The sequence below is a fragment of the Euprymna scolopes genome, chromosome 46, assembly GCF_053919585.1.
Source record: "Euprymna scolopes isolate OS-2025 chromosome 46, ASM5391958v1, whole genome shotgun sequence".
Lineage (NCBI taxonomy): Eukaryota > Metazoa > Mollusca > Cephalopoda > Sepiida > Sepiolidae > Euprymna > Euprymna scolopes.
In genome coordinates, this window is record NC_136527.1 from 9782584 (window position 1) to 9794196 (window position 11613).

General features: G+C 34.8%; 1 pseudogene; it reads right to left on the reverse strand.

Annotated features, from left to right (window-relative positions):
• Nucleotides 1-5395: 5395 nt before the first annotated feature.
• Nucleotides 5396-5559, reverse strand: LOC145271745 (U2 spliceosomal RNA; annotated as a pseudogene).
• Nucleotides 5560-11613: the final 6054 nt, after the last annotated feature.

The window sequence follows — 11613 nt, forward strand, 5'->3', positions numbered from 1 at the left end:
GTGACCTTAACAAGTCGCCCTGGTCCAGAGGCAGCAAAGGATCCCCAAAACATCAAACTGCCTCCACCGTGCTTCACTGTGGGTATGGTGTTCTTAGGAAGGAAAGCTTCGCCAGATTTTCTGTAAATATAAGACACTTTATTATGGCCAAATAACTCTATTTTCGTTTCGTCAGTCCATAGAACACGTTTCCAGAATGCAACATCTTTATCAATATGACGTTTTGCAAAGGCTAGCCTTGCTTTCAGGTGCATAGGCTTCAATAAGGGAGTCTTTTTCGGACGACATGCTTTTAAACCAGCTCTCTTCAAAACTCTACCAACTGTATGTCGAGATACATTCACTCCAGAGGTGCTCTGTTCATCAACAATCTCCCCAACAGAGATCCTTGGGTTTTGTTTTACTTGTCGAACAATTTTCCGTTCATCTCTTGGGGAAAGAATCCTTTTTCTCCCTCTACCCTCTAAACTCATAACGTGGCCTTGCGATTTGAACTTGTTTATTATGGCTCTAACAGTGGATTTGGGAAGGTTTAGCTTCTTTGAAATCTTATCATAGCCCTCCCCATTGGTATGGCATGCTACAACAAGCTTCCTGACGTCTTCGCTGTGTTCCTTAGTTTTAACCATGGCGATTGAAAATTATAATTTAGTCACTTATAATAGTTTAAATAAATCGCTATCTAAAAATTATCTGAAAAAAATATTCACTGAATTAGCGTTAAACAAGCATAATATGGCTATAAAAAAGTTCAGAAAGCACGTAAACCGGAAATTGATTGATATTATACTGATACTAAAAGAAAAACAAAGCCGTGCCAATAATTTTGAACAAGGGTTTTTTGCAATTATGTTTGTTGTTCCTTTGTTATTTATTTTTTCTAAAATCCGATTGCTGCATCGGAAAGGCCAGTTAAAAATACATAATATACTTTGTTATTTTCTTTAATTTAATCCCTTTTTTAGAATTTATTAGACAAAATTTAACTTTTATTTTACCGTGCCAATAAATATGATCATCACTGTATATGCTATATATATATGCTATATATATATATGTTATATATATATGCTATATATATATGCTATATATATGCTATATATATATGCTATATATATGCTATATATATGCTATATATATGCTATATAGCATATAGCATATATATATGCTATATATATGCTATATATATGCTATATATATATGCAATATATATAGCATATATATATATAGCATATATATATGCTATATATATATGCTATATATATAGCATATATATAAACACATTTATCATATATATATATAAACACATTTATCATATATATATATATATATATATATGATAAATGTGTTTATATATATGTATATATATTCATATATATATATATATATATATATATATATATATATATGATCAAAAATTATGTTCTTTTGGAGGAAACATTCTTGTTTTTTTCAAAAGACTTTTTATTCATACACGTCAACACACAGGAAATAAATACAGAAAAGATATAAACATTTATATATTTTTCGTATTAATTTTTTATTCGTACATATTTAAAGATATATATATACATATATATATATATATATATATATTAAGAGGTATATTTGGTAAAAAATAAAACAAGGAAAAAGTGCTTAAAGGGTTTTTAAAATGATCCGCCTATATCGTCAGAAGATTTAAGTTAAAATAAATTAAAAGAAAAGATAATGTTTTTAGATTACCTATGGATACTAAAACGCAAAAGAGTGGGAGTATCGGATAGATAGGGGAGGAGGGAAAGTTGAAAAGGGAGAGAGGGGAAAACTAGAGTAAAAAATCTATAATTAAAAATTAGAAAATAAATAAAGGAAAGGTAAAAGAAAATAACGTTAAAGGAAAAGAAAGAAAGAAAGAAAGGGGATGGCTGATTTAGTTTTTTTAAAGAAAATAAAAATAAAACAAGAAAAAAGAAAAAAGGAAAGGAAGGAAGGAAGGAAGGAGGAGGTAGAGGGGATTTATAATTTTGCGTGTCAAAAATATATTATTGTCTTTTAAACAGTGACTTGCGTTTGTCGTTAAGTCAGAATTGGGTTAAAACGTTCTCGATATGATGCAAGATGCGGCCAGTAAAGTTGGGTAAAAGATGCGTCCAATATAAATAATTTAGTTTATATAAAACCCTTTGGATTAGAAAATCAATTATAGATATTTTATTATTTTTAGAATTTGACGAAAATTTAGGGGAGAAAAATATGTTATGGAATTATTGCTGTTCAATATAGCGCACAAATATAGGTAAAGTTGTGGAATTTGGAGGTTGGCCGTAATTTAATATTTTAGAATTTTTTAGTAAATGGAAGCTGTGGTAGATAAAGGATAAACTAATCTCAACGGAGCAGCGTATGTAATTATAAATTAAATTCTAGAGTTGAGGTAATCTGCATGAAGAATAATAAATTTTAATGGTGTTTAATGTAATAGTTATGGGCTTCGGTATAGTAGTGTTGAGAGTGTGAAGTTATTTGGTTAGTTTCTTTTTTTTACTTTCAGGGGGGGGGTGAAGTTGCTAAGAAGGTGGGATTTGTAATTTCTGCAAACGATTGACTTTCATTTTTAATTTTTAGTAATTTATTAATGTGAGGAGTGAGGGAGAATTGGGGACCAACTCCCCGGGGAGTAGGGGAGCTGGATAGTGACAATTGGAATGAAGGGTTGCCTCTACATTGACCAAGGTCTTATATGTGGGGTTTCCCCAACATATGGTCTTTGCTTGCAGTATCTGCCGGAACAGATACTACACATTGATCTTGGCCAATAGGCCAAGAAAAGGGTAATTATTTGCTCCGTCACCGAGCAAATTAGGTACAGGGCCGATTTTTAATGTGAGGAGTGAAGGGGAAATGGGGACCAACTCCCCAGTGAGTAGGGGAGCTGGATAGTGACAATTGGAATGAAGGGTTTCCCCTACGTTGACCAAGGTCTTATATGTGGGGTTAGTATTTATTTACCCCCCCAAACGAGCAAATTAGGCGCAAAGCCGATTTTTAATGTGAGGAGTGAAGGGGAAATGGGGACCAACTCTCCGGGGAGTAGGGGAGCTGGATACGGACACTTGGTATGAAGGGTTGCCCATACATTGATGAAGGTCTTATATTGCCCATATATTGATGAAGGTCTTATATGTCGCAACATATGGTCTTTGCGTGCAGTATCTGCTGGAAGAGATACTACACTTTGATCTTAGCCAAAAGGGTATTTATTTGCTCCCCCCACCAAGCAAATTAGGCGCAAGGACTATTTTTAATGTGACGAGTGAAGGAGAAATGGGGACCAACTCCCCGGGGAGTAGGGGTGCTGGATAGTGACAATTGGTATGAAGGGTTGTCCCTACATCGACCAGGGGGGTGAAGTTGCTAAGAAGGTGGGATTTGTAATATCTGCAAACGATTGACTTTCATTTTTAATTTCAAATCAATTCAATTCACGTAACTTGATCATGTAGTCGCCTTCAGACTTAATTACCACCTCGATCGGGTCCGGAACAGGGAGCATGCCTTTTCTACTATTTAGCAATTTAACTCTATCTTTAAAGTCAGTAATATAAATAAATTATTCATAAAAAATTTATGTGGACAAAGAAAAGCAGGGAGAATATAGGGATTTATAGCTATTGGATATTTTTTTTTAGGATTTCCTATTTAATGATGGGTGTGGCATTATTTTAAATCAGGTTTAAGTATTAGGTAGTTAAAGAGGTTTTGTTAATGTTGTTGGGGTTTGTAATTTTTAATTTATATTTATATATTTTCTCTTGTTTTTCCCCCTCCTCCACTTTCCACTTCCTCTTCTCCTCTCTATCCATTATTCCCACACTTCCGGTTTTTAATATCCATATGTAATCACATTCTTTGCTTTAATTTATTTAAACTTAAATTATCTGACTATATAGGTGGATAATTTTTATCCTGTCTGTTGAAACAACCCGTAATGAATTAAGTTAATACACTCCAGGTTTAAATAATAAACACACACACACATACACACACATTTTATATATATATATATATATATATATATATATATATATATATATATATATATATATATATATATATATATATATATATATATATATAAATTCATGTGGACAAAGAAAAGCAGGGAGAATATAGGGATTTATAGCTATTGGATATTTTTTTTTTAGGATTTCCTATTTAATGGTGGGTGTGGCATTATTTTGAATCAGGTTTAAGTATTAGGTAGTTAAAGAGGTTTTGTTAGTGTGGTTGAGGTTTTTAATTTTTAATTTATATTTATATTTATATATTTTCTCTTGTTTTTCACCTCCTCGCTTTTCCACTTTTTTCCTCCTCTCCTCTCTGTCTATGTATTTCATAAGTTGTAGTTTCGGTTTCAATTCAACCTGATGCACCCAAGTCATATGGATATATTTTTTTTTATTTTTGAAATCACAACTTCATAATATATAAAAATCGATAGAACATTAACTCTATAATAACATGCGAAATCGGCAAGAATTAAAATATCACATTTAAGGGTACGTTACAACCGGGCTTTTCCGGACGTCCCTGCTAGCTTAGAAAATTTTTTGCGGTTTTAACAAAAGAGCTACAATACTATCAGGGCCTCTCCATTTACACTGAGCATCTACAGAAGGCCAACATCAATATATTACATATGAAAGAGTCCGCTGTGGAATAGTAAAATAGAAAAGAAAACATAACGGAGAATGGCGCCAGCCAAAATTAACACATATCTTATTAAAATATTACACACAGCGTAAATGCAAGCAAACATGTAGATTTGATTTACTGAAAGACATCTTCCTGTCTCCGAAACACTTCTCCATCCCTGAGGCATGTGATGTTTTTATGAGGCTTTGCCAGTTTTCATTTTGACGATGTCCTATCCGTCATCATTGGACAAGCAAACTTGTGACCGCATATACTTAAAAGCTAATTGTAGCCCCCAGATTAACAGCTTCCACAGACAAAAGAGGAATTTTCCAGTACTATTGAGACAATCACATGTACAAATTTCAAACGCACTTAAACGCTCGTGTCGCCAGCTGAAATGAACACACATACACTTTTTTATTAATAATACATACGTAAGTTCATGCACACATCTGCATACAAAACAAGGCCGATAGCCATTAGTCGCGTGCTCTCGTGTAATGAATGAATGCGTGAATGTAGGATTGACATGAAATTCTTAAAGATAAACTAAAATAACCGAAAAATGGAATGAGTTAAATAAATAAAAAGTAAATGACTTAGAATGACTTTAATGAACTTAAGGATGAATTGAATGACCTTAAGAATGACTTGAATGCTTAAAAATTAACTGGAATCATTCAAAAACAACTTGAATGATCTGGAGAATGACTTGAATGGCTTTGAGACTGACTGGTTGTAAAATGTGCGATCATTTTACATTAAATTAATACAGAAAAGTGATCCCCCACTTTATATTACAAAGTTACAAACATAAGTACAGCATGTAGTAAGAACAGATACTAAACTTTGATCTTGGCCAAAAGGCCAAGAAGCATTTATTTTCTCCCCCACCGAGCAAATTAGGCACAAGGCCGATTTTTAATGTGAGGAGTGAAGGGGAAATGGGGATCACTCCCCGGGGAGTAGGGGAGCTGGATAGTTACAATTGGTATGAAGGGTTTCCCCCACATTGACCAAGGTCTTATATGTGGAGTTGCCCCCACATATGGTCTTTGCTTGCAGTATATGCCGGAACAGATATTACACATTGATCTTGACCAATAGGCCAAGAAAAGGGTATTTATTTGCTCCCCCACCGAGCAAATTAGGCACAAGGCCGATTTTTAATTTGAGAAGTGAAGGGGAAATGGGGACAAACTCCCCGGGGAATAGGGGAGCTGGATAGTGACAATTGGTATGAAGGGTTGTCCCTACATTGACCAAGGTTTTATATGTGGGATTGCTCACACATATGGTCTTTGCTTGCAGTATCTGCCGGAACAGATACTACACTTTGATCTTGGACAAAAGGCCAAGAAAACTTAAGGACAGCATCTATTAACAACAGACCTTTCATCTTAATCAAAAAGGCCAAGCACAAAATTGTTAGGGACAGACCGACAGACCGAACGACTGACAGACGGATCGATGGACCGACGGAGTGACTTTTAGAGTCGCTTGCACGCGACGAAAAAAATGCAAGCATTTATGCTTGAGTAGATTCTGGGACTTGATAAGCGGTGACTATATGGTAAAATAAAAGGAAAACATAACAGAAAATGGCGCCAGCCGAAATTAACACATATCTCATTAAATCAAACATGTGGATTTGATTTCTTCTTTACTGACTGTTCTTCAGAACATTTCTCCATTCCTGATGCATGTGATGTTTTTTTAATGAGATTTTGGTATTTTTCATTTTGACGATGTCCTAACCGTAGCACTTGTGCACCGGACTTGTAACCATATGGCTTTTTTATGCTCGCCGAGGATTTTACTTTCGTTTTACTATTTTTTTGTTTTTTCTTTTCGCATAGCATTTAATCTGCTTTCGAATTTTGCTGTTTTGTTTCATCTAATTCATGTTCTTCTTTTTAAAAAATTAATCAGTCACTCGTGGTAACAACAGAAGCGACTTTAAACGAAATCTGAATAATTTAGTTGGAGTGATGCGGGGAGTACGGCCCTTGAATACAAATGTCCGGAAACAAACAAAAAAAAAAAAAAAAAAGAAAAGAATACTCAGATCTTTGAACATTATTATTCATAAGGTTTTAGTTTTGTTGTTTTATTTGTGATTGGGGGGGATGCGAGGAGTTAGGGTTAATGATAGTGTTTACAGCTAGACGAGTGTTTCTTGTGAAAGTTTGGCGAGGATTGACCAAAGATTGGAGCTCGGCCGAGCACTTGCCAAGGAAATAACGATGAAGCAGAGATACACTCGCAAAATCTCCTCTGTGAGATAGAGGTCGCAGGACAGAGAAAAGGACATCTCCTACGAGGCTACGAAGTCTATTTTGAACTCTATCAAGGCAGGGCAAGTCCTTTCTAGCAGCTCCTGCCCAGATTTGGCAACAGTACTCCATCCTTGGACGTACCTGGCTCTTATATAGATAGAGAATTGCATCAGCAGTGAAATATCTACTGGATCGATAGAAAGATCCCACCATTTTTCCAGCGGCATTGGCAACAGATTTGATGTATGTTTTCCTTGCTTTCTTAGTTACTGTGGTTTGCCCCTTTTCAAGATACAGCTGAACAATGCCGGAGGTTAAATCGATCGTAACGTTTAGAAAATTAAATTCGAAATCAGGATAGTAGTCCGAAGAATCCAAATAATATAAATAATCAATCCTCATCTCCAAAATACTTCCAAGCGGTGTCAGACCGACGGAACAAATTTGAAATATACTTCAACGCGTGTAAAATAAATATCCGTTTTTTTTAATTTTATTTTTTTATTTTACTTTATTTGTATTGTATATTATTTTTGTGGAGATAGTGTATCTTTATCAAGTCATGAAAATTCCTTTTTAGCAGCTCCTGCCCAGATTTGTTTTCCTTGCTTTCTTAGTTACTTATTTCAAAAATACTTCCAAGCGGTGTCAGACGGACGGAACAAATTTGAAATATACTTCAACGCGTGTAAAATAGATATTCGGTTTTTTAAATTTTATTTTTTTATTTTACTTTATTTGCATTGCATATTATTTTTGTGGAGACAGTGTATCTTTATCAAGTCAGGAAAATTCCTTTTTAGCAGCTCCTGCCCAGATTTGGCCACAGTATCCCATCCTTGGACGTATCTGGCTCTTATATAGATAGAGAATTGCATCAGCAGTGAGATATCTATTGGATCGATAGAAGGATCCCACCATTTTCCCAGTACTATTAGACAGATATAGATAGTACTGAGTACTATCTAGATAAAAATGTGTTATTTGAAGATACTTTTGTGATTCTGATAATGCACAATTCATATTTTTAACATTTTATGTTAATTATAAGTAGGCCTGAAAACACTTTCTAACAATCGTGTCAATAATTTTTATACTTTACTCCTTGTTTTGGTTTCCATATCAACACGAGTATTTTTTTTACTTATATAAAATACAATATCAAATTATCAATACACATTTTTTCTAACAAGGAACATTAACTTTTAAGTAATTACATAAAACAACCTTCTTCAGTCCTTAAAAAAATGTTCAAAAATGCCGTAAAAACTGGAAAAACAATGTTCACGATTTACAGAAACAGTCCATTGCTTCTGGCATGAAAAAGAGCATCAATTTTTTTTCTTTTTCTTTCTTTTCTTTTTTTACCCAGTTCCAAACAAGCGATAGCCATTTCCTCTATAAACTTCTGCAACGGTGTAAATATTTATTTTATTTTTTTTTAATTACATTTTCACCCCAAACAAGGCACATTGCCACTTTGGTGTAGGGGGCTACTATCAGGGGAAACAACTACTGAGGTACTATGTAGGGATTTGGGCAGCAAGATGTTGGTTCACGTTACACTTGAACTTCTGCATGTCAGTACAGTTGGGGAAGCAGGGACCTGGAATGGAATTCCAAAGTCTAGCGGTTCTGGGGAAGAAACTACCGGAGTAGAAAGATCTTTTACATCTAGGGATTTCTACAGTGTGGGGGTGGGATTTTGGAGCTTGTCGAGTCTGTCGAGGGTGCTCACGTCGTGGGGGCACAAGTGCTTGCAGTTCATCAGGGCATTCACCATTAAAATACTTGTAGAACAGGCAGAGGGATGGAACGTTTCGTCGATGGGACAGATTTCAAATCATGATTGACACAATTCCAAACAATTTAATTTGTGCGTGTTCCCATTAAATTTTCTTACTGTCTCATCGGTCCATTGCTTTAAACAGAATAACGTAATTCTTTTTTTTCCCCCTTCTAATTTTTACATTAAGTGATATTTTTCTTCGGTTCATAACGAGCTAATTCCTAATACGATAAACATTTTTAAAAACTTTTTTCTATATATAAAGTTTTACATCTGTTTGTCTGAATACCTTTCTTTTCTTTCTTCGTGAAAAGGTTGTACGTATGTATTGCTTTTTTTGTATTGTTCTTTCTTTTTTCTTTTTTTCCAGACATTTTATTGTGTTTTATGTGTTTTTCTTGTCTTTTTTTTTCTTGACACAAAATATGGTAACCACCAGGTTCGATATTGCATCGTCGATGCGAACTGGTCAACGGACACCAAATGAGTGTTTGTTACGTTGTCGTATCATAAAATGAGCGTGTGTTGTATATTGGTTGAAACTGGAATGGAGATGATATATTAAAACGTGTCTATTTATAAAGAATTGAATGTTTAATTATCTTACCAGAGTTAATTTCGTTGTGTGTGAGATCGTCTAGTGGTCTTTCTATTACATATGTTCATATGCTGTCAAGTCTGAATATGTGTGCGACATGCCATATATTTTCAACATACCTTCTGCCATTTCGTTGGTTCATCTAGAAATTCTCGTCTGGGAGGGTGACTTGATACCTGTTTTTGGGGACGAAGATTTATTTCACTCCGAGACAAGAAATTGGTTCTATAGTTTTTTTTTATTCACCTTCCAGTTTGTTCACAGAAGATTGGAAAGTGAATTTGGCCTTTGTAGTAGGTCTTATTTCTACCATTTCAGCGTTCGTTCCCCACCCCCAGCGAAGGGGAGAAGACAACGGCGAAGCCGTCCGCTTTCTTCCAAGTCCCAAGCCAATCTCCCAGATTCAGCTAACCTGATCACATGACTCACACGGGGGGGGGGGGTAAAGTAAAGAATAAGCGAAGTAATAACCCTGTTATAATATTAAAAAAAAACGATGTTAAACTTCGTTAAAAAATCGGCGAAACAAAAAAAAAAACAAAAAAATACAGCGAACAGACGTAAAACTTCTTTAAAAAAAACAGAAAGAAACATTTGGGGGAAAAATGATGAACGTGCTCGGAAAAACAAAAAAACACAGCGAAAAGCGAAAGACAAAAAAATGGCATAAATAACCCTTCGATTCGGTTAAGTCCATGATGCGTTTCGCCCAGTGGAAAGCATAGAACGAAAAAGAACGTTAAATTTACATTCCAGGTTTTTAAGCAACTACGGAGTAAAGAAAACCCAAACCGGTGTTCCTTCGTAGCTGTCCCTTGTGAATGACCCCGCAACTGTGTAAGTGGTGGCGGGGGGAATGAGGAATTTATTAGAGAGAAAAGATTTTACTACTTCCATTGATTTTTACCGATTTTAGCAGTGAACTCTCAGCAGAAAAAATATAGGAATCTACGATTATCGAGGAAGTGGAGAGGCAATAGGCCTATAACACATCTCAGATATTGTGCTGTAGTTTATGCATATTACATTTATATGAAATGTCTTGATTTTTAATCCTATTAAGGTCAAAATCAGAGGGGAAAATGAGTTCGTTTTATATATATATATATAGGGATATAATAAAAGCGGGACAAACTTTGTTGCTCAAGCACTAATTTAAGAAGGTCTGGTTTGCCTGGGCAGTCCTGATTTTATTTTAAATTTTTATTAATTTATTTAATCTCTCGATTAAATCATGTGCGTGCCTGGTCTTAAAATATTTGAAAAAAAAATTACAGAATTTAATAATTACTAAATACAGACCAATCAACATGATGATTAAAAAATAAAAAACGAAAGTAAAAGTTAGCTAACCAGGTTTCGTTTCTCGAGAGAAATACTATATAAAAAAAGAAGTCATGAATATCTAAGGTGGTTAGGGATTTTCTTTATTGATGCACCTCGGTGCCTGGCGTTGCCCGGGTTTTGGAGGTGTGTGTTGAGCAAAAGACAAAGTTGTAGCAGGAAGGAAGGCAAGCCCGAACCCGTGACGCGAAGGGGGAAAAGAAAGTGGAGGTGTGTGTAAAGGTGTTGGTTGAGCAAAAAAAAAAAAAAAAAAAGGAAAATCGCGAGCGCAAAAAGAAAAAGGTGATAGCAGGCAGGCAGGCTCGAACCTGTACCGCTAAGGAGGAAAAGAACGTGAAAAAAAGACCCCAAAAAAAATAAACAAACCCAAAACGTGACGTGTTTGCTGTTGAAAGCGGAAGTGACGTAGGTTTAAATTAAGGTTAGACAATCGAAAAGAGGCGATGACTTTTGAAAATATCTGTGAAAAAAGTTACACCTCCCTGTAGAAAAGTGCCCAGTTGAGGGTGAATGAATTAATGTTTTTGGCCAATTTTTTTTATATTTTCCGTTCAAAGGGTCGAGATTCAAACTGATACTATACTCGTGAAAATCCGTCGCCCCTGTCGAGAGTTTTAGGCAAGCATACATACATCCATACATACATACATACATACATACATACATACATACATACATGTAAGTTTTAGGCAAGCATACATCCAAATATACATACATACATCCATCCATCCATACATACATACATACATGTAAGTTTTAGGCAAGCATACATCCAAATATACATACATACATACATACATACATGTAAGTTTTAGGCAAGCATACATCCAAATATACATACATACATCCATACATACATACATATATACATACATGTAAGTTTTAGGCAAGCATACATCCAAATATATATACATACATCCATA